We start from the raw sequence: 23,668 nt of genomic DNA, 5'->3' as shown, positions 1-23,668 counted from the left end.
AAGCTGGTTTTACATAAACAACTATTATTAATGTGTTGTACAGACATAAATCAAAAAATAAATTCATAAATGTTTGCAAATCTACCTACATACCAGAAATAAATATTCGGTATGAAGAAAAATGGATAACGAAAGAATGAATGACAAAAGAGCTGGATCAAATCAAATCAGATAAAAAAATCAACAGAAACATAAGCTATTTGTTTGTTGCAGGCCTGCCTACGCACATGAAAGTCATTTACACCTTTAGGGTGTTCTCAGAAATGTTTTAAAATCCATACTAGGAACAGCTAAATGTGTTTCGGCAAGCCACCTGCTTGGCTTGAAATGAAATGCCTTCTTCAGGGCGAGGGTACCACTACAGGGAAGCAGACAAAAACATTGAAATCAAAAACAAAATTAAAATGTAAAAGAGTTACATATATTTACATTTGGACATAGGTGACATGTTGAATTGCATTAAAAGTTTTTGATTGACTGGACTCGGCTTACCCGCACTGTTATTTCCGGACCGGCACACTTGTAATGAGGCCAAGTATGATTATGCAAGTTTGTGGGATAGTTGTTAAACGTTGCTTTTAAGAACTTCATTTGTTTCCTTGCAGAAAAATACAGTTATGTTTTTCCACTTTTGTGAAGCATTATATTTTTGTGTTAATGTTGTGATTCTTGCTGCTCGGTAGTCAATATGTAGAATTACTAATCATAGTCATAGAAAGCTGACTATTGTTGCCTCACCACGTAGTAGTTAGCAACATCAGTATGTTACTTGCAGTCTGCGGTAACCCAATATGAAAGGGGACTAATCATTATACTATAATCTGTCCGTCTGAGAAGCCTGAAAGGCGTCATGGGTTACAATTTCTCAAAGGTCCATAGACCACAAATAAATGAATAAACAATCCCTGCTTTCTTTAGAGAACCTATACCTTTAAAGGCTTTTTATTTTTCAATCAATGCCATCAGAACAGGATGTCTAATCTTCCATGCATTACGGGTGATCGGAAAAGCAGCCCATTATGCATCAGCATAGACTATTGTAAATTGTAATTTACAATTAGTTTACAGAGTCTGCAAGGGTGATTTTATTGTAGCAAGAAGCTTACCGTGCAATAGTCTATCCATACGGTTGCAACTCATGCAGCGATATACAGACAATAATGTAGCTAAAGGCATTGGTTCCATTCTTCTTGTTGATTAAGGCCATTGCGGTAGCTCTGCGTTGATTTTCACTCCATGTCCATCCATTCAAACTTCTCTATTCAATGCTTTGTAATCCTCCCAGCCTGAATAAATGCCATGTGCTGTAGGAAGAAAACAGCAGTATCTAATTCAAACAAGGTTTCATGTATATACAAATGAGACCTGGTTGATTTCTGGCATATGAATGATAGGTGGTGGTCAGGGTAATTAAAACTCAAATAGGGCTGCTGAGCAAATAGAGAGGTTGGCAATCAGGCAGACAATAAGAGGTGGAAACATTGCAAATTAGGTTCAATGTCCAAGCTACAATAACAGGCATTCGCAAAGCCAATATGTCTGGTTTTGCAATGTGGAGAATACACCTTTTTTGTAATGAGGGGATTTTACCAATATTTCCCCCTTCAGTTTGTAAGCAGATCAACTGGCTTGGCCGATGTTTATAAATTGCCCTTCAATCTCTCCCTAATATCTGATATCTCTCTAATAGCAGTGCACTGGCGGAATCTATGAAATAGCCACTTAACTGCCAGTAAAAATGTTCCTAATGCTATTCCCCATGCTTCTAGGACGAGCAATCTTGTCCTTGGTACTAATTTCTGTTTTATAATGAGTACATTCCTCATTCCCCGAAGTCCCTTTTCTTTTCTTCATTTCTGGAACTAGAGAAAACTCCTCCACCCTTATAAGGTGGCTGCAAAAGCATCTAAAACTATTTTTTTTGTATAACCTGTTTACACCTTCAGAGACAGCCTCCTCCGAGCTAGGGTGTGATTGGGCCTCATCTGGTGGCATTTAAATGTGGCTTCAAGTGCACAAGTAGTGCAGCTTTGCAGTGATGAATACTATCTTGCTTACTTCATCCGGTTTGTACATGAGGGCACCACCTGTGGGGCATAGGCACCAGAATCTGGCGTTCAAAAATCCAAATGTGCACTCAATTCATGGCCTTGTCCTCCTCTGTGCATCACCGTAGCCTTACTACAGAGTTGTTTTTCAGGGCTCCTCATAGGAGTCCTCAGCCATGGTGACTGCGGATGGCCAGCTTCCCATGCAAGACATGAATGGACTGTGTGAGGTTGATGTGACTCCTCAAACATGGTACAAGTGCAGTCCGTCACATTGCAGGATTCAGCAGTAATCAAGGATTTGTCAGTGTTATGTCATCTGCAAAACACTTTCCATTTATGGTGTTGCAGTAGATTTTTACTGTGGTTGTGACGGGTGGCATGAATGCATTGTGCTGCCTTGCATGGAAGGATACCCTGTGTCATCACATGCGTACTGTCTGTGTACCGGAGTGGGTCAGTCAGTGTGTCAGTGTACTAGGTCTGTTCTGTGCACTTCTGTCATTGGATCATGGGACTTGCAGTTTCTTTATTTATTATTAACATTTGTATAGCGCACCGCAACCCTGAGGCATTGTGGCGCTGTTACAGTGAGTAAATCTGGTTACAGGAAGCATAACTGTTTACAGAGACATACAATAAGCAAGCTTAATTACAAGCCAGTCTGTTTGGTTATAAATACTTGGTTACAGTCAATACAACGTGGTGCAGGGATCAGCAGGAAATAGTGTGAGCATCAATTGAATAGTGTGGTTTTGAGGCTTTTGCGGAAAGTAGTGAGGGAAGTTTCAGCTCGAAGGGCGTCGTGCAGGGCGTTCCAAAGTTTGGGTGCTAAGTGAGGGAAGCCTATACCCCCTGCTTTAGCCCTTTATATGGGCGGGATTTTCAGTTGGTTAGCGTGGTGCGTTCTTCTGAGCCATGCGGAGGTGTTTCTGCTGATGGTTTTGGATAGGTAGGAGAGGGTAGAAAGACTAAGGCATTTGTGAGTTACGGTAAGAGTCTTAAATGTAATTCTTTCCTTAACCGGGAGTCAGTGGGCATGTCGTCTGTCTTGTGTGATGTGATCCCTTTTGGGGATGTTGAGTATGCTCTGAGCACGTTATTCTGGACAGTTTGGAGCCGGTTTAGGTTTTTTGCTGAGGTGCCTGCAAGGAGAACGTTGCAGTAACCTAACTTGGCACCAATTGTGGCCCAGGCGATAGAGAGGCATTTGTGGTTGGAGAGGAATGGTTTGATGGCGTTTATAGGTTTGGTGATGTGGGCAGAGGCGGAGGCAATGGCACTGACCAGTCTGTTCATCGACAAGGTGGATTCAAGATAGACCCAGGGGTCTTCACTGAGGAGGAGACGGGGGTGCCGGTGTTATCAATGATGAAGTTGCCGTACTTTTGGTTCTGTTTGTCCAGTATTTCTTTTGGGCCTAAGAGAATGATCTCTGTTTTGTCTCATTTGAGGCATAGTCCATTGGCTGCCATCCAGGCTTGGATGGTGGAGTATATCTGGAGAAGGGCTGCAGAGTCGTGGTCATACGTTCTGGTAAGGGGCAGGAGAACTTGTGTGTCATCGGCATAGTTGGTGTAAGCTAAGCCGAGGGAGTTCAGCTTGTCAAAAAGGGGCTTGGTAAACAGGTTGTATAGGGTGGGCGCAGTGCATGATCCCTGGGGAACACTGCAGTGGATGGTGGTGGGAGCGGCGTTGTGAAGACTTTTATAGCTCTGCCTTCTAGGAAGGAGGTAATCCATGATGAGCCCTGTTCAGAGAAGTTGGCTGCATTGGTCAGTTGGGAAGTGAGTATTTTGTGATCGACTAGGTCAAATGCGGCTGATAAGTTCAATAGCAGTAGGAGGGCTGGTTTACCTCTGTCCAGTTGTTACACAATGCTGAACATTATCTACCCCAGGTGTGTGACGTGGTCTTGTGCCTATTTCTTACCCACAAGCCAGCTGAGCTGTCCTCTGTGACTCTGCATAAACTCTGGCAGGGTGCTTTTCCTCAGTATCAAGTTGGCGGTAATGGAAATACCTCCAATTTTACCACTTACTGTCAAATTGGTAATGAGGCTTCTTGTGTGGATGCAAACTATTGCTTTGGGTTATTGAACCAAGTGGATGTAGAAAAGACATTTTCTGTATCAAGAGGAGAGATGCAATCACTAGAAACAGAACTTGTTTAAAGATATTCCTGAATGAATCCAGGGGAAGGGGAAGTAACCCTGGTCACAAGGACTGCTTTCTACCAGTTATGACTTTAAAGTTTTGCCAAGTTTCTGCTTAAATGAAAGCAGCAGAATATCTCCTTGTGTTGTATGTATTAGAGTAAGGGTCCGAAATTATTGGACACTAGGTCATCCTTCTTTAGTTTTTAGTTTGCTCAGTAGGGAAACTCTCATTAGGTTAGGAAAGATAGGCGTTTATTTAACCCTATTTTACTTTAATAAAATGACAAAGTTTGAGAAAACCATCCCTCTGTGTTGGTCTCACATTTCTGACTCCTCACATAGTCTCCTTCAGCACAATCCTCCTATCGGCAACTGTTGTTATCCTTTCCTCCTCCACTATAACACCTTTTTCTCTTAATATTTCCACTTCCTCCTTCTCCACAGCACCTTCACCTCACCTGTAAATCCACCTCGACCTACTGGACTTCCTTGCTCCATTTTTTGTTATCCACCTTCCCCATCTGTTGTTATCCTCTCTCCTCTACCTCTGGACCACCTCTCCCTCCACTTACAGATGTTAACACCTGCTCCACTTATCCCTTTTATTATCTTGTCTCCAATACCCCCGTAATGCTCCTCATATCACACTCCAACACTCTCCTAGAGCCTGCCACAACCTTTTCCAACAACCCACCCTCTCTGACTGGGACCTCTATTTTTGCCTGAGTTCTTCCTCCCCCCCCTGGGTTTGGCTTTAGTTGAGTGGCTACACCTCCGTCCTGTAATTACGGCAAGGATGGGATTGTCGTGCCTAGAAACACTTGATTACAAGCACGTTATAAATGACATATCAGATCATATCATTGGTTATTGCTTCCGGGTACACGTGGCCTAATTTGGGGCTTCGTGGCTGGATTAAGCCTTCATTTGGCCTGTCTGCCATCTTCAATTCCACTCCTCCCTTCCTGCAACTCTGTGATGGTGCCTGTGCAGGTCTCATGTCCCCTGCTTTCACAGTGTGCGAAAGTTGTGCTAGAAAAACTCAAGATCAGTCTTTAAACTCCACTAACTGCACCGAGAATTCCAGTTTATGGGGAATTTTCTGCATTCCATTCTCAGTGAGGAAATGCTCTGCCGGGTGACAAGGAATTGATAACATGTGTCACGTGGGGAAATATGTGGTTAGAAAACCACAAGCTTCCAACATTCTCTCAAGCGTGGATTTCAGGAGTTCATGGAATGCCACACAGGGGCTCTGGAGTGCTTTCCCTCAAACCCCTTGTTGAACTGTAAGACTATCAGGACAAATGTTACTTCTGGCTTGTGAATGAAATTGACTTTGGATAAGTGAATCTTTTGTTTTTGCTTTCTTGGGCTTTGACTATATCTAGGGAGAGATTACGGCTCTCAAAGTTGGTGAAGGGGTTCATAGTGGGCGTTTCTGTGACTACCCCCAACCAATTAATGGGGCCAAGGCAGTTTGAAAGCCATTGTGGTCTGGGTGCATGAGCACTGGAGCAGGATCTGAGAGATGTGAAGAGCTGCTTCCATTTACAGTGCCTTAGAGTTCCCTTCTCACTGAAAGTGTTTTTGGGATGTGTAATCCCAAAGTTCAATCTTCAGAGTGAGGTCAAGTGCATGCTAGGGGTAATCATCCACTTTACCTCCAAAAAGCGTCAGATTTATCACACCAGAATAAACACTTGTGGTAAATTCGCAAATATCCCCATAGAATTCTATGGGATCCAAAAATTGACATCAACACCACCTTAATACCACACATAATCCAACAATAATTCCACCAGACATAGTGACGGTAACTGTAAATGAATTTGACAGTAACTCTTCAAACAAAGCACAGAATTACTGCCAACTTGTAATGACAAAGAACATAGTCTTGTATAGGTGCAATGATATTCCTGCTGTCCAACATATACTTTGCATTTGAACAACGTTGGGCTGAGCATCCACCTGTCTTGGTGGATCCAGCTCACAGAACCTCCTGCTTACCATGTTTGGTTGCTTTTCAAGTAGACTTTTGTAAATGTTAAGGTGTAGCTCGCAGTCACCTATGAATATAGGCTTGCGAGCATGGCTCTTTGGCTCCCAATTATCCACCATTCCGGTCTGCACCTCACATCTTGCCGACCATAGTGGATACCACAAAAATAATGATTGACACGTCAAATCATTCTATAGTTGGAAACCAAGGGGATCCCCCGTTTACCAGCTTTTGGACCAGCATCGGGGAGCGGCCATCAGTTGACAACCACCAGAGTTTCTCAAGCACTTTGCCTCTCAACTGTGATCTTGCCAGAGTGCCCTTCTAGAGCCAGAATGAGAAAAGATGGACAGGACCAAAACGAAAAGTAGGTTTTTAGTTTTCCACAATTGCGAAGAGGGCACTGCATCCATTTACTTGTCTATGCATGATCTCCCCTCCATGCAATTTTTAATAATATCTGATGGGGCTGGACCCGGTTTAAGGGTCACCTGCACACCCTTTTCAGAAAAACCTCATACATGCCTACATCCATGTACCTGCATGGTAGCAGGGGTTTACATGGATTGCAATGAAATCCGAAAACTTTTAGCACTGTTAAAAGGTCGTAGATTACATAGGAATCCAACACTTTGCGACAGGAGTGAAATTCAGATGCTGGCAGAAAAGCATTCGGTTTTGTATGGTGGTTGCTGTTGGTGGGATCGGTTATTATGATCAATGCTCCTTCTCCACCATTCAAAACATTGACAATGGCCCAGTTTGTACAAAACATGCATGAAGCGTTTATTCTTGGTTTAAAAACATTAGGTTTACCATCCGAGCCATTGGAAATGGCCCTTAGAAGCGTGAGCTGACACATCGCAATCACCCCCTTCCTAGTGCTTGCATATATGCATTTCTTAAAGTACACTTGGGCTCTTCTCAGGTACATGGGCACAGCCCACACCTGTCCCTTGCAAGCTTCACCTATGCATGCACAAAAAGACAAACTGCGCTGCTACTGAACTGATAACGTGTTCTTTCCATGCTTTAAGCGAACATATTCTGTAAATAACAAAAAGGGAAATCAAATAAAGAATGGGCATACATATATAAGACGGTGCTTTCAGTTTGCAAAATAATTTTTCATATTTTAATTGTATGCTTCAAAAATGCAAGCATTCGACTCCCTCTTCACCTCTAGCCGAGTAATTCTCCAACCAGTTGATATTTGACCACTCTGTTCGATTCACCCCTACTTGGGACAGTTTATATGGTATTACTTAGAAAAATACACAAACTTTCACTGATGTTTTAAGAGCTACTCAGGATGTCCTCTCTCTGGTTTGATTTTCTAACAGAACATACATTCGCTTCTGAATTGACCAGGTTGCTCTTTTCCTCCATTCTTCATAGCCACGTTCATTGTTCATTGCACACATTTTTCTGTATTGATCAGGTGGTCCTGGGTTCACTGTTTAATTAGGACAACCTTTCAGGCTAGCATTTAGGCCTTCATTCACAGAATGACCTCCTTGGATCCATTTGAGAAGTCAAACGAACACTGGATAATTTTACCCTACTAGATACAATGATTTTATGTTGTTTAAAGGCTACAATTAAGCATGTTATGTTGGTCAATAATATAGCCAGCCAGAACATTTTCAATCGCCTTTTTAGCAAAGAGGTTTTACAACAATAAACGCGCCTCCACATCCAAGTTCACATTTGAAAATGGCATAAAAATGATGAGATCAGCAAATGTTTTTAAGTGCAAATGCAACAAGACATGTTTTTCTTTCTGTATAATTCAAGTATGATGATACACCTAAAGACTTTTCACAGATTTTTCCACAAATATTTCACTTTACGGGTAAAAGTGCATAGGTTTTTGATTTAAATTGTAGACTTGTCGGGTCATTGTCTTTTCCTGTTTCCTTTAAGCTAGAAACAAACATAATTGTAACAAATATCTCAAACTGCAGAATATCAGCTGACATTTTGAGACTTTTCCTATTAGAAATGCAAAACTGCAAGTTTCCAACACCCAAGTAATATTACATGTAAAAAGCACAAGAACCTTTGCAGAATTGACACCCGAGATATGACTGTTGGGAGGCAGATGGTTATGTCATCCATAGCTACTGCCCCTCCCCTGGACCAATACTACATATGTGAGAAGCGTTACTCACTAATGCAACCATACTGCCCATACCCCAGGCAGGTACAACAGTAGATGGACACGATTTAAGCTAAAGATGGAAATCATGAACAAACTGGCAATGAAACACATGTGCACGCATTAGACAAGAAGCAAATGTGCGCTCAACATGAAGAACGCAAACACTAGGCAATATATGCATTTGTACATGAAGAATATTAACATGGCATCAACAAGACATGAAGAATACTAACATAAACAATGGATAAGCTGAATACAACATGTACAATACGCGAATATAGCTCACTAGCATAGAAATGCGAGAGTAATGGGAAGCCATCTTTTCCGAAATGGAAGCCACAATACACTTCTAAGTAAATTAAAGTTCTCAAGGCTTCAAGAGAACTCAAAATGCTAAAATAACAAAAATACAGATCAGTGCAGAGCTCAACCAAGGTTACCATGAAAAAGGGAGGATGGGAATGTTGCAGTGAAAGCATGAGATAACGATTCCAGCCTTTGTAAGCTAGGTGTAGGACAATTATTAGCCCATACACTCTAGGGGGAATACCTCAAGTATCCCCAGTGGCAAACAGAACTATAACACTCACCCTAATATTAGCTAAAATCCCAATAAATGCAGGGTGAGAGAATTCCAAATGGGGTCTCATCACACATGACCCATAACTGAATAACATTGTCTATTCATTAGTAATGAACACAGAATGACACTTGTCTCACCCCTCATGCATATTCTTAGACACTAGGTGCCAAACAAGGTTGAATACAAAGAAATTATACCAGCTTGTGGCATAGGAATAAGGGATGGTATTTTCTTTCATTGAAAGGAAAGCAGTCCATGGACCTCTCTCCCCCTACTTCTGACTGGCTCATGTCTTGATAACTTGTCACTTTGCCAAGGTTGGCTAGTAGAAAGCCAACCATTCAAAATCCACAATGCTAGGCCACCCAGTACGTATTATACCACCCAAGAATCTATTGTAGAAATTATATCTTTTTACTATTATCAATTTAGAGGTGGTCTCAGGAGGAGCCATAAAATTGTGGTTACCCAATTTGAAGCTTAACCCCTATAGAACGAATATGTTTTCAATCTCTTTAACCAATCCCCGTAACCCATAGGTTTCGTAAACTGATATTATGTTATGACTTTTTTGATGACACATTCATAGTAGAAAAAATATTGTTTTTGATAAGCACTTGGAGAGCAACGACTTTTTATGCTTGTATGCTGTGCTTGCTTTTATTTGGATGTTAATAAAGCTGGGTTTTGCCTTTCACTTCTGTCAATTTCCGTTATTGAATCTGGGTTTTTCTGGCTCTGGATCCTCTGTGTAATTTGGGGTTTCCCAAGCCGTCTTAACAGATGGTAGCAGAAGTGATGGTTCTCTGGAGTCCTCAGATTGCCAAGCGTTTCCTGTCATGGCCCGATACTACAGATGTGACCTGTGGAGGGCAGTATTACCCGCATCAGAGAGAGGTCGACAGGAGCCCCCTTGGAAAAAATCTGGTCCTGTCCTAGCAAGACGGCCTGTAAGGCACACGGCAGCTGGCAGGTGAGGGAGACTCGATACCGAAGACTCTCAGTGGACCCATGGATGTGAGTATGACAAAAATGGGGGAGGGGATTGTTTTGTGTCTTGGGGGACTGTGATGAGATAAAGAGATATCTTCTGAGAAGGGTTGGGAAAGATCACATGGTACACATCGTTGCGGGGTAATAATAAGAGAAGTTTAGCCTCAGCAGGAATTGAGAAGATCGCTGTAGTGTATTTATTTGTGTAGTAGTTGCTGGTGTTAGCCTCATGTTGTAAGGCAGCTTAGGTTCTGTGAAGAGTGAACTTTTTGTGTATATTGGTGTATATTGTGGAGGATGTGAAGTTTAGGTGTGGAACGAAGAGTGTGGTCCAGTGTGGGAGCAGCGAGGTGGGGCTGCTCAGGGCATGAGTGATGGGTCTGATGTCACTCGGAAGGTCTGGCGGCAACAGCAAGGTGGGGCTGTTCGGAGCATGAGTGGCGTTTGTGGTGTCGCTCTGATATTGGGTTACGAAGGGGAGTGGGTTTGAATCAAAGTATTGTTGGGAAAAGGTGTGAAAGGAAGGTTAAAGAGTGTGAGTGAGAATTGAAATAAAACTTGGTTAGTACTAATAAGTTGAACTGTGACGTGCTATCATGGAAGACACTCCCATCATTCACTTATGCAAAGCGTCACTCTGGTGCACACACTCAGTGGGTGCGGGACACTGCGGGCAAAATGTTTATGCCCTGGCCGCAGGTAGGCACTCACTCTAAGTTAGAGCTGCAACACATGCACATATTTACATGCCGTGTATAAAGGAAAACATTTCCAGAATCGACTAATCATTCTGGAATTGTGGGAAATGTATGGGGGAGAGATAGAGCAACCACCCGTGAAAGAATGGATGCTTAATCAACGTGACCCAGGGGCACAGCATCCATGGCTCCTCCTCCTCCCCAGAGCAGTGATCTGTTTAAGGAAGCACAGGGATTAGATTCATTACAAGCGTTAAAAGCAGCGGCAGGGTACACTAATCCCACATATGCACCACCTGCATACATTAGTGAAGACATTATAAGTGCTAACAAAATAAACAAACAAAGACCAGTGTCCACACATATGGAAAATGATGAGTGCTGTGAATTACAGGCACAACTGACAGAAGCCGAAGAGGAGGCCCAGAGAGAGAGAGAGAGGGGAAGACAGGACAAATATGATAAAACAGCGCTTGTGCCAAATGAATTGTTTGAAGGACAGATAATGCTCAAATTAGATGGAAAAGGCATGATTGATTTTAAAGAAGGAGAAAGGGAAGTTAGAGAAAGGCAGGATAAAGAAGAAGAGAAAAAGACACATAAGGAAAGAGAAAGAGAGCAGAAAAGAGAGGGGAGGGAAAGAAAGAAGGAATGAAGAAGAACAAGAAAGAGAAAAGAAGCGAGAGGCAGTTAAAGAAATGGAAAAAAGATGAGAAGAAGAAAGAGAAAGGGAAAGATGGAGAGATGCAGAAAGGGAAAAGGAAAAGCAAAAGGAGGAATAGAGGGGCAGAGAAAGACAACAAGAGAAAGAAAGGAGCAGAGAAAGACAAAGAAAAGAAGTCAATGATATTATTATGGGACGTACGCTCCGAGCCAGAGAGAGAGAGATCAGAGACAAGAACAGAGAGGAGCTTAGAAAGATGCCGCAAGGAAGTAGATGAGTTTCCCAAAAAGCATACTGTTCCAGATGAAGGAGAGAAAGGGGCCATACGAAGGTGGGTAGGTAACCTGTATAGGAGCAGAAGTGATGCTACCAGCAGAATGATGGGGAGTAGAAGAGGATCTCTGCAAGCTGGAGGGAGGAATGTTACAGAGGAAGTGATGAGAGAAAGTCATAGGATGAGTCCCCTTGGGAGACTAGACTTTGAAGACAGAGAAGATGTTGAAGGGGATGAAAGTGGCAACACTATGTTCGAAGATGAAGAGAGAGAGGAAAGTGGAGAAGAGGAGGCCACACAGATCCCTTCTAAAAGCATAGGGATAGGGAAAGAGATAGCATGGTCAGTAGAACCAATGAGGAGGCCAGAGCCTGTAGAATATCTGAGACACCCGAAGATGCAATCAAATAGTTCAGAAGAGAAAACACTCAATGTAAACAGACTAAAGGATTTACCAGAACGGAAGATTATGACAGACGCAGTGACCAAGACGAAGGGTGCGGTTGCACTCGAACAGGGCACTAGGTTCACACAATTCCCCTTATTAGAGAAAGGGGAGGGAATGCCGCAATGTATTCTGTGGCCACAAATGGACACAAATTATTTGATTTGTAAATTGCCATCACTGACATCAGGGGCGGGTAAATGAAGCTATGAATTAGAGAGAATGACAGCTGGGATGACTTTAGCAGTAGGTGACATAAAAAGCCTGCTTGCCTCTATAGTAGGAGAGAAATCCAATGACATTTGTAAGCGGGTGGGTTCTCTTGGAGTGACTGCAAAAATGACTGACCATGTCAGAGCACCCTTTAATAACTGATTAACTAACGTATGGCAAGCACTTAGACATCCGAGGACGTATATTCTGCATATTCAGGAGGAATGGCAGGTACAAACCAGGGAACCATGGGACAAAAAATAACTATATTCTATGTTATGTTATGTTATGTTATGTTATGTTAAAGGTTCTTATACCGTGCGCTGTCACAATCTGTGTGGTCCCTTGGTGCACTGGCAGATCTGTAAAGCAAGAGGGTAAGGGGGTGTAAACTAGTAGGACTGAGCGGGAGAAAAGAGCAAGAGAGTGCTGTTGGAAGCTTCAGTTCAGTTAACACAGTTCACTGAGCGTAGATGTGTTTTTCGGTTGGTAGCAGTCATCTGCTGTTGTGCAAGGCTACCTGTGGTTTGTTTTGTTGTTGTGGTGTAGTGAAGTGCGCACTGTTTGTTGTGTTGTAGAGGTATGGTTGTGTTTAGTTCAGCGTTTGAGAGGTGTATACAGAAGGATGAGTTTTTATTTAGTAGGGTTGGTAAGTGGCGGTACCCTATCCTATCGCCGCTGTTTCCTTTGACTCTGGCCCATGTCCCTTCACCTATTGTATATTCTGGTGTGCTATACTTACCACTTCTAGCAGAAGAGTGGGTCTTTAATGGGCTATTCAGAGGCGGTGCCTTCCCCCATGTTCTAACCAAGTGCTGCACCACCCAAGGGGCTCCTTCAGTGGTGGGTGGGCACCCTGTGTCCTGTGGTCAGTCAGTTCCGAGCTCGGGATGCCTCCCTCTCCCTGTTTTTCGGTCTAAGGCTCTCTGTCAGTGCTCCAATTAATTAAGTCGGACCCATCTCTCTCCACTGTTTCCCGTTTGACCCTCTATAGGGAAGTGTACACCTAAGTCACTCTTCATTCAGACAGATCTCTTCTTCCTTCTTTACTACACTTCACTCCGGTCTGGCTTATTTCCCGGTCCTTCTCGAACTCAACAACAATGCAGTGACACCTAGATTTGGGACGCCAAAAAATAGAGGTACCTGGATAAATGGAAAAATGCCGACATTTGAGACACAGCAGCAAGTAAATAACACCCACATTTGAGACACCTGGCAAGGGGGATAAAACACCCACATTTGGAATAAAGGAGCAAGTAGTAAATACCCACATTTGGGACACCTGGCAAGTGTGAAAAATGCCCAAATTTGAGACAACTGGCAAGTGTGAAAAATGCCCAAATTTGAGACACAGAAGCAAGACACAAATTAATTAATACCCAGATCTGAGACACAGCAGTAAATGGGAAATCACCTGCAAATGGGCCACTGTAATGATTGGAAAACCACATACTCGCAGACTAACATGCTTGTGCTGTGTCATGTAGGGTAATAAGGGCGGTAGGGTTTCAAATGGAGTACAGTAATTGCTGTACTCCACACCCAGATCACACTTACCTTACCAACCCTGTTGGTTGACAGCGGCAGGTCCTGACATATCACATGTTATGCCAGGGACTTCCAGAGGAAGTGCACAGACAATTGAAAAAGAGTGTGGAAATGGAAGTAAAGCGGTGAGTGCAGATTCAACTGATGAGTATTCACCCTTGTCAGTTAAAGCAAGAGAAGTACAGAAGGAAAATTAGAGGACAGGAACAATGAGGAAGCAAGATTAGTTCAGAAAAAGCTCTCAGAAATCTCAGTGGAAGGAGCAGTATTGACCAGTGGAGGGGAAGGTTTTAACACACAAGGGGCACAGCAGGTACAGCCAGCAGAAGGGGGAAGTATACATATTTCCCATGAGGGTTCGCACCCTGGGGCAGAGGGTTTGGATATCAAGCTTCATAAGGAGGAGCACTTAATGGGTGGCAACCTAGATTTGGGGGACAGACACAGCAATGGTGGACATGCGAGAAGATGGGGCACATTTCACACCAATGAAGAAGAAGCTGTGGAATGCAATAGAATTTTCAAGCAGCTGATCTAAGAGGGGGACAGCGTAGCCCCCACCATATAGCACATAGCCACCTGAATATTATGCCCAAGATCACATGCTGTTTCAGACACCGGCACCTGAAATACATCAGATGCAGCAAGGGTTACCACCCCAAACACAGCAAGCACCAATACAGACACAGGCACTAGCACAGCAGAATGCAGTGACATCATGGAACGCAAACCTATTCCTACAGGCACCCACACCTAAAATAGGGGGTATGACAGTAGTGGGAGGGAATCCTTTCACTGGCACCGGACGTGACATATACCCACAATTGGATAGCCCACAGAAAGAATTGATATGTTCCATCCTATCAATCATACCAGACCCACAAGAGGAACCAAGGATCAGGGTGAACACGGGTTACAAAACATTCTCCTTTCTAGTAGATACGGGGGGCGACTCAATCCTGTGTTAAAGAAGGAAAGTACCCAGTGTCAGGCATTGCCATGAACCACAAGGATTTTCTTGGGTGACAACTACGAATCCTTTTACCGACACTTTACCTATCACAATTGGAGAACACATGTCCATGCCATTATTATATTACCGCAAAATACCAGTAAACATATTGGGCAGAGGCTTAATGAGCAAATTAAACATGACAATATCATTTACTAACCAGGGGAGAATATGTTCTACTCCAGGGATCCATTATGTGAATGCACAAGAATGTATAACAACATTATATGGCCACGAAGCGCAAAGAGGGGTGGCACTAAACCCAGAGGTATTCCTTTATGGAGTACAAATATTGTTAGCATGGCTTCCAAGAATATAGGGCAGACTATTGAGGTTACCTACCAATTGACAGAAGTACCCACAGAAATGGAGGAAGGGCAGATCATTTCAATTGAATTAGAAGTAGCAATAGTGAGGGAAGACAGAGTGATTTTACAGAGATATTGATGAGGAAGGGGCAACTTGGAGAACACTAATAGCTCTTCACGAAGGGAATAGATTGACTGACTTAACAGATGAACACTTGTTTACAGATGACTTCTCAGATGACCAAGTGATGTTTTATATAAATCTCACATATCAGTTGAAAATTGAAAATAGGAAGTTACCTCAGAGAATGTCACTAGTGAAAAAGGTACCGCCCTTTCTCCAGGAAGATTTGGCATATGTACCAAGCACTTTGTGGACCAGCAGTCCATCTGACGTTGGTCTATTGAAGAGAGTCAGGGCAGTCCAAATTAAACTGAAGCATGGAGCTATTTTACCCAAAGTGAGACAATTTCCATGTGAAAAGAAGCCGATTAGGGTATTTATGACACTATTGCTGCCTTACTGCAACAGGGGATATTAGTACCTTCAGAATCCCCATGCAACAAGGCTGTCTACCCAATGTAAAAAGCGACAGGATAGCTGTGGAGATTTGTTCAGGACTTACGCTGCATGAACAATATTGTTGAGGTAGAGTCGCCATTGCTTCCGAACCCAGCCACAATATTGTGTAACATCCCATCCAAAGCTAAATATTTTACAGTACAGCGATTTAAGGAATGCTTTCTTTTCCACCCCCTTATATTCACTTACTTCAGAATTAAATGAAAACATACTCGGTTACCTCAGGGGTACTGTGAGTCCCCCCTGTCTTTAATAGAGTGCTGCACATGGTCATAGGAAACATACAACTTGACGGCATAGTATAACATTACGTAGATGACATTTTAGTGTGCACAGAGTAAGGATAGACTCAATAAAACTCAGACAGTACTGGAAGAAAAAGGGTACAAGGTTGACAAAGCAAAAATGCAATATTGCCAGGAAGAAGTATTCTATAAAAGGTTAGCTAATATCAAAAGAAGGAAGAAAAGTGACACCGAAAGAGCAGAAGCAATTATGAATTCATCCAGACCAGAGAGAGTGAATGGATTAAACAAATGTCTAGGTTTTTGCAATTGCTGCAGGGCATCACATATGTCAGACCACTTTTAAAAGGACTCAAGGAGGCACGGAGAGAAAACAGTGATATAGCCTGGGCAGGTGAGATAATAGATGCTTTTGATGAATTGAAGCTAGTGATTAGCACAGCTCTTGTGTTAGGGATCCCTGATTACAATGAAGAATTATTTTCATTTTCCCATTCAAATGGAGTTGTGATGACGGCTGTCCTTGCATAGAAACCTACCATGGGACATAAGCCACTAGCATTCTACACTGGCATTTTAGCCCCAGTAATGAGAGTTCATTATCCCTGTTGTGAGCAAGCATTGGCAGCAGCAGCCTTTGCGATTGAGAAATCTACCAGCATAACTATGGGATGCACAGTTATATTATATGTTGAGCATGCCCTATTTGCTATACTTAAAAAGCCCAAAAGCACATTGACATACAGGGAGCCTCTGCCTATGAATAGATTATATCAAACCCATTGATTAAAATTGTCAGGTGTTGAGTGGTGAATCCAGATAGATTCATAGCAGAACCAGTGAAGGATGAAGACAAAATGCATGACTGCACTGAGTACACTGAATACTATGATGATATACCACATGTTAAAGAAAGTGCTCTAGGAGGGAGGGTAATGCTGTTCATTGACGTGTCATCGTCAATAAACCAGAGTACTGGCAAATGACACAGTGGGACAGAAGTAAGAATAGCAAAGTTGAATGATAGCTTTGAGACAGTGACAAGTGGAAGATTGCCCATACATTTCTTGGCACAAGCAGTAGAATTGGTACTGCTGATTTTGGCACTCGAAACGCATAAAGAAGAGGGAGTAACAGTGTATTCTGACTCTGCCTACATGTCATCAACAGTACACATAGGACTGTCATGTTGGAAGAGGTGTGGCTTCTTACATGCAGACGGTACACCAGTGCAGCATGCGCTGCTATTGGACAGGCTCATAGACGCACTCCTGCTGCCATCGCGATGGTGAAATGTGCAGTGCACACTACAGGTGTCGATTCGATTTCTCACTGCAATGAAGCTACCGGTGTTCAAGCAAAAAGAGCAGCTTATTTTTCTGAAATATCTGACATTGCGACTGCACCAAATAAATACACATGTACACGCAAGATGGTAATGATGGAGGGTTTTACTGCACTACCCATAAAATAAATAACTGAATTACAGGGAAGAACACCAGTAGAAGAAGAGAATGGAGATGAAGGGGGGCTCATTGTCCCCCACAGATACAATGTGGTGGCAGGACAGCACCGGGAAACCAGTCACTGCTCTAGGGCTGATTAAAGTAGCATTAGACCAATTGCATCACCCAGCAGACACACCAAGAGAGTGTATTTCAGTACTGAATGCGGATTGGTTTCTCCCATATTTGGCAGAACATGCTGCAGATTTTGTTGTAAATTGATCGAAATGCCAGCTGTTTACGGCTGGCCATACTTTGTGCACAGTGAAAGGAGCAATACCCCATCCTACTGGACCATTTCAGCATTTTTATATCGACTTTGTGGATATGCTCCAAATTTGTAATGGCTGCAGGTATATGTTAGTAGTCATTTGTCCCTTTTCCTGATGTATCAAAGCAGGTCCATGCACACATCCAGACGACACATGTGCTGCAAAACTCCTTGCACATGATGTATTTCCAAGATGGGGAGTGTGCTAATTGTTTCGGTCTGACAATGGACAGCATTTTGTAAATGAGGTATTTGAGCACATCACAATCCTGTTGGGTATTAAGCATGAATCTTGTCTTCCTACCAACCACAAGCAAACAGCATCTGTGAATGCCTCAACGGCCCCCTAAAGATTGAATTGCCAAACTAAAAGAGACACTGAAAAAAGGTTGGCTCCATTGCATTCCTTTAGCCCTATTTGTATTACGCAATCAGCTCGGCTCTGACCATCACCTGACTCCACATGAGATGGTGACGGGACACCAATTGCACACGCCTTTTGCTCCTCGCACTCAAGCTCAAACTAATGCTGAAAGTACTGCTACTGTGTTAGGGCAAGAAAAGCATGATTATTTGATAGCTATGATGGAGTCTCTTAAATGTATGTCTTGACAGCTTCGAGGGCAGCCGGCCGAGGTGAAGAAGACTGATGAAGCAAATGAACAAGTTGTTTTGTTAAGCATTGCTCAAGCCATTTGTTTTGTTTCCAAGAGACAAGGGGCCTCATTACGATCTTGCCGGTTTGAAACAAGAGTGCTGGTAAGCTTACTGGCACCCTTGTTTCCGGCCCAGCAAATTACAAGTTTGGCTGCCGGGGCCGCTGCGCCCAACAGGCCTGACCCTGCCGGACGAAGCGGTCATGGTAGGCAGACTGATCACAGAAGTGCTGGAACTGTTAGCAACGGTTCCAGTGCTTCCGTGAACCAATTCCCGTGGTGTCTTCTGGGACTCCACAGGAATGGGGAACTTTTCTGGCACCTAGCTTGCTGGTCCGACGGGACTTGTAATGTCCCGGTGGCACATATAAGCTAGGTCCCGGTAAAATGTCACAAGTCTGGCAGCAACCTGCCAGTAGCACTGGCAGGGTTACCGCCGGACTCGTAATGAGGCCCATGGTCTTTGCAAAAACCTCACAAATCGGTGGCACATGCCCTGTCTTGAAGGACCATATATATCGTGGAAGCGGTTAAACCCGGCCTAGCTGCACCTCAGTGACACCAAATTCTTCAAAGGAGCGAAACCCTTGCCTGCAAACATCATGCATGAAGCTGAAGAGGACGTGGGAAGAGTCCAAACAAGATCGATGAAAAGAGCCAATCAGCAGCAAGAAGAATACAAATGTTGTTTCTTTACAGATATACAGACAAGACAGTTCAATGTCTTTTCAATGACGATTGCTTGAAATAAAGCGTGAACACTTCCACAGTAAAAAAGAAGATGCCTATAAAAATTATATTTTTCTGCTTTTGTTCCTTTTTTAATGGATGCTTATCCCTTTTTAGGAGCATGGAACATCTGTCTTGCCGTATTATTGTTTAAAATAAAAGCCTACTTTGTTTCCAAAAGAAGTTTCCTTTCACTAGTAACATGATTTTTTCTGTGAATATTTATTCCTCAAAAAAGTGAAAAGAACTTTCTTTGGGTGAAAACAATGCGATTTTTCAATACTGTCAGATATTCGTTTTTGGCACTTCCAATTATTTACAAAAGGTGGACACATTAGCATCCATGATTATAGCAAACACATTTGAACAATTTGTAGTCTTTATTTTGTTATTCTTATGGCATTTAGAGAATTGGTTCTTTACAATAAGGCTTCCTGTTTTATGGTATTTATGTAACTGCCTTTTCTATCTGTATTTATCCATATTTATAGTTGTGCCTTTATTTCTGGATGTATCCACATTTATTTTTTGTCATATAAAAAGATAATTTGCAACCAGTATTTTTCTGCAATTATTCTAATTTAAAAAGTGCATGTATTAAAGCATAAATTCAGCCATATAGGAATGAAATGCTAGCCCAACGTTTTCCATAACAAACGGCTGCTCCTGTAACTGCTGCTGTCTTAAGGTATATGGTGTCAGCAATTTGACGACCTCTAATGCTATTTTTAAACAACTACAACTTTTACACTCTCTGTGCAGCCAATCTCCAATGCAATTGGCCTGCGATGTATGAGTGACATCAAAGAGGACCTGTTTTTCAGTTTTTCAGTTTTTTTTTTTTCCATTTTTATAAATAAATACAGACGGATAGCAGATTGATTTCTGTCTGTATTTCTGTGTACACATCAGTACAAACAGAAAACTGGAAGCATTATATACAATGTAACCAGACTAGTAAACAGAAGTATAACTACTATTACAATGACAAGTGTAATGGCATAAATTGAATTAAGCATGCAGTAGAAAAGAATGAAAAGAAGTGCATTAGATGACTCTAGGTACCTGAGCAACTATATGGCTGGTTCTGCCTATGTCACTAACAATGTGTGGTACTAACACTTGAGCTGAGACGGGAGAGAGACGTTTGATGAGAGCTGTTTAGTTTTTCACTTATCGCATAAGCCATGACGGCCTCTAGCGTATTCATACCTCAAGAAGTGTCTGAATACAGAGCGCAGAGTAATTTGAAGGACAATCAGCCATTATAAAATATGTGACATCAGCAGACTTCCCATACATAGATAATTATATATCCAGTGCCTCAAGTAAAAATAGTGCACAAGCCAGATACAGACAAAGTGCATACAATTCTTTCAAGATGGAATGAACACTGTCACGATGCTTTGAAAAAATATGACATCTCTATTAGAACACTTATTGAAAATCTGGATCTGGCAAAGAGGAGGTTACGGAGATCAGACTGGTGTGATGGTGTGATACATGCGACCTGAGATCTAAATCGAAACTGATGAATGATGTACCAGGTGAAGGTAAAGCTTATGGACACCTACAAGCCTATCTATCTCGCTTTCCAGATCACAAAGTGCGATCACTGTACTTGCAATTTAGACTTAATGTGATGATGACCAAGGAACGTCTTTGTACCTGGGCCCGGTATGTTGACTTGGACCCCACATGCCGCTTTTGTAAAACAAATAAGGATACACTGAAGAACGTAACGCTGTTTTGCTCTATGTTTCGAACCAAAAGAACTCAAATTCTGGGATCTGTAATTAACAAACAACAAACACGAAGCGCGGACGAGTGGTGGAAAGTAATGTTTGAAGGGTCAAACAGATCAGTGATGTCTCCATTGACCACTTTCCTGCGAGTCTTAAAAGAGCGGCTTGATATCGAATATACAAATCTCAACCTCTAGGAAGAACGTGTTTGAACTTGGAATGATAAAATATTTTTCTGATGCTTGTTAATTTGCTTAGAATCACATGCTGTGCATATGGTCCGACATCCAGTGGTAACCTCAGAGTATTGCATCTTGTCTTTCGGGGACCGAAAGGGGACGTCGGCATAGGCGTGTCTGAAACACTATCCCTATCGTGACGTGTGTAGTACCCAAAATCCCTCACGTGCCGAGGTCCCTCAGATTGTTTTTTTCCGCTCAGATAACTGGTCGCCCTATAGCAGAGCACTTCATGAGACATTGTTTATCTTACCGAATTGTCGGTTTTATTCCCCGTTAAGTCACTTCGCCCATCAAGAACATCTTCGACGAAGACTACGGGGGAATAATCTACGGCTGTGGGTTCCGGCGCTTAAGATCCGGCGTTCGGACTTCCACGTGGTCGGGCCTTTTGGCCGGCCTACACAGTAGGGAGAGTGGGCTGGGGGTTTGCCATACTGTTATTATGTCTTTCCTCTTTTCCACTGCTTTCCTTTTTGGTCTGGTCACCCTTCCCTTCTGCTATGGAAAGGACTCCATTTAGATTCTGCCCTGTGTGTAGGGTCAGATATCCGTGGAAAGACGAGCACACGTCGTGTAATGCTTGTCTCCCCCTAGAGCACGACGAAAAGCAGTGTTCGTCGTGTAAACTTCTTAAACCTAAAACCCTTAGGGAGTGCCGGTTGAAGCAGTGGGTTGCGTACAGAATGTCACGCGTGGAGCCTCCCTCCCCTGCCGTGACACCAGCCGAAAGTGACGGGGGTACATCGGATGACCAAACCTCCGACACGGATGTTATAGACCTTGAGGCGGACAATTCTAGGGCCGCCACGCCTCTCCCTGACCCTTCCAGGCCCGACTCCGGTCTTGCTACAGGGACCACACCCGGTGACAGGGGCGTACAATCGCACCGCACAAAGCACACAACCCAAGCGCCCTCCTCGATGACTTCGTCGAAGAAGGCGAAAGCGCCAATGGGACTGCCGGAGATTTCGGCGGTGCCCACGAATCGGTCTGATCCAAAGCCTTCCCCGCATCCGCAGCAGCGCATGACGACTGGGCATAGCAAACATTACAAGGGCGCTACTCCCGAAATGACACGCGCCAAAGTTTCCGTACAAGAAACTTCAACGGTTTCCAAGGCCCGTACAGGCCCGAAGACTACGAGTAGGCCTCTACCCGAGAAGCTATCCGCAGGCCCTTCTGTAGCCGTGGAAGAAGTTTCCACTGCTGACACATCTTCAGAAGCTTTGTCTCCCGAAGATTCAGTGTCTATCCGTAAGAGTATCAATAGGATTGCTACGGCGGCGGGCCTAGTACCGGTTCCGCCCAAAGTTATGGGCCAATCCACCGAAATGTTTTCCACGGATTTGGAAGACGATCCTGAAGAATGTTACGAAGAAAGCCACGTACCCCTCTCAAGCACCCTGAGGAGATCCTCTCAACGCCTTAGGGCAGAGACCACGGTCCCTTCTCAGTTAGGCCCATTTGGATCATCCAAGTGGACCACGGAACAATTCTAGGGGTGCATGGATCGGCTGGAGCAATTTTTCAGAGCTTCTGATCAACCTCCGCCAAAAAAGGCTCGGGTAGACCCTAACCCTCTAATACATGAAGATATCCAACACCAAGTTGACTATCAAGAAGATGTCCAGATGGACACGTATAGGGACATCTATACAGAAGAAGAGGAGTCCTCTTTTCTGGACAACTATGGGGAAGATCAAGGAGCAACTGACAATTGGGAGGACACCCAGCAGGACGATCATAACTCCGATATTGTTTGCCTTGACTCTCCCCCATCCACCCCGATTCGACAAGCTTCCCTGGTGGATGATCAAATGGCGTTCAACAACATGTTGAAGAAAGCAGCAGAATTTTTTTAAATTGCCACGCTTGAAGCCTTGCCCGAAGAAGATTTCGCTGAGGACATTATTAATGAAAAACATGCGGCAAGCCAGTCTATCCCTCTTTTGAGCTCTGTTAAAAGACGGCTGGCTCCTTCGTTACTCACACCCGCTCAGACTAGGGCTGTGAACCCGAGGGTTGAAAAACTTTTCTGACCTTCCCCCACCGACCCGCTATATATCAAAGGACACGCAATCCCAGACTCGCTGGTGGTGACCAACAATCACAAAAGAGCAGGGGTTCCCCTTACAACGGGAGAGTCACCCCCAGACAAGGAGTCTAAAAGGCTGTATGCCTTAGGCAAATGGGTTACGTCAGCAGCGGCCTATACCGCCCGGATTGCTAATAACACGACGTTACTAGCAAGCTACGTCGACGCCCAATGGAACCTACTCCAGGAAGGCCTTCAAAAGGTTTCCGGAACCAACCAGAGGCAAGCTTCTCGCCACTGTCTCGGAGGGCAAACTTGCCAATCAGAATGTGGTAAAGAATACCCTGGACACCGCAGAGACAGCAGGCAGGTCTCTCGCACAGGGTACTCTCCTAAAGAGGCATGCGTGGCTGCGCACGTCGGGCTTCAGGCCTGAGACCCAGGCATCCATTATCAACAAACCCATGGAAGAGGCCAACCTCTTCGGGAAGGCGGTAGACGATGCGTTGGAGACAGCCAAGAAGGAGCACAAGACTATTAAGTC

Source organism: Ambystoma mexicanum, chromosome 4q (assembly GCF_040938575.1).
Source record: "Ambystoma mexicanum isolate Mex_15411 chromosome 4q, UKY_AmexF1_1, whole genome shotgun sequence".
NCBI classification, from domain to species: Eukaryota; Metazoa; Chordata; class Amphibia; order Caudata; family Ambystomatidae; genus Ambystoma; species Ambystoma mexicanum.
This window is presented reverse-complemented; position numbering follows the sequence as displayed.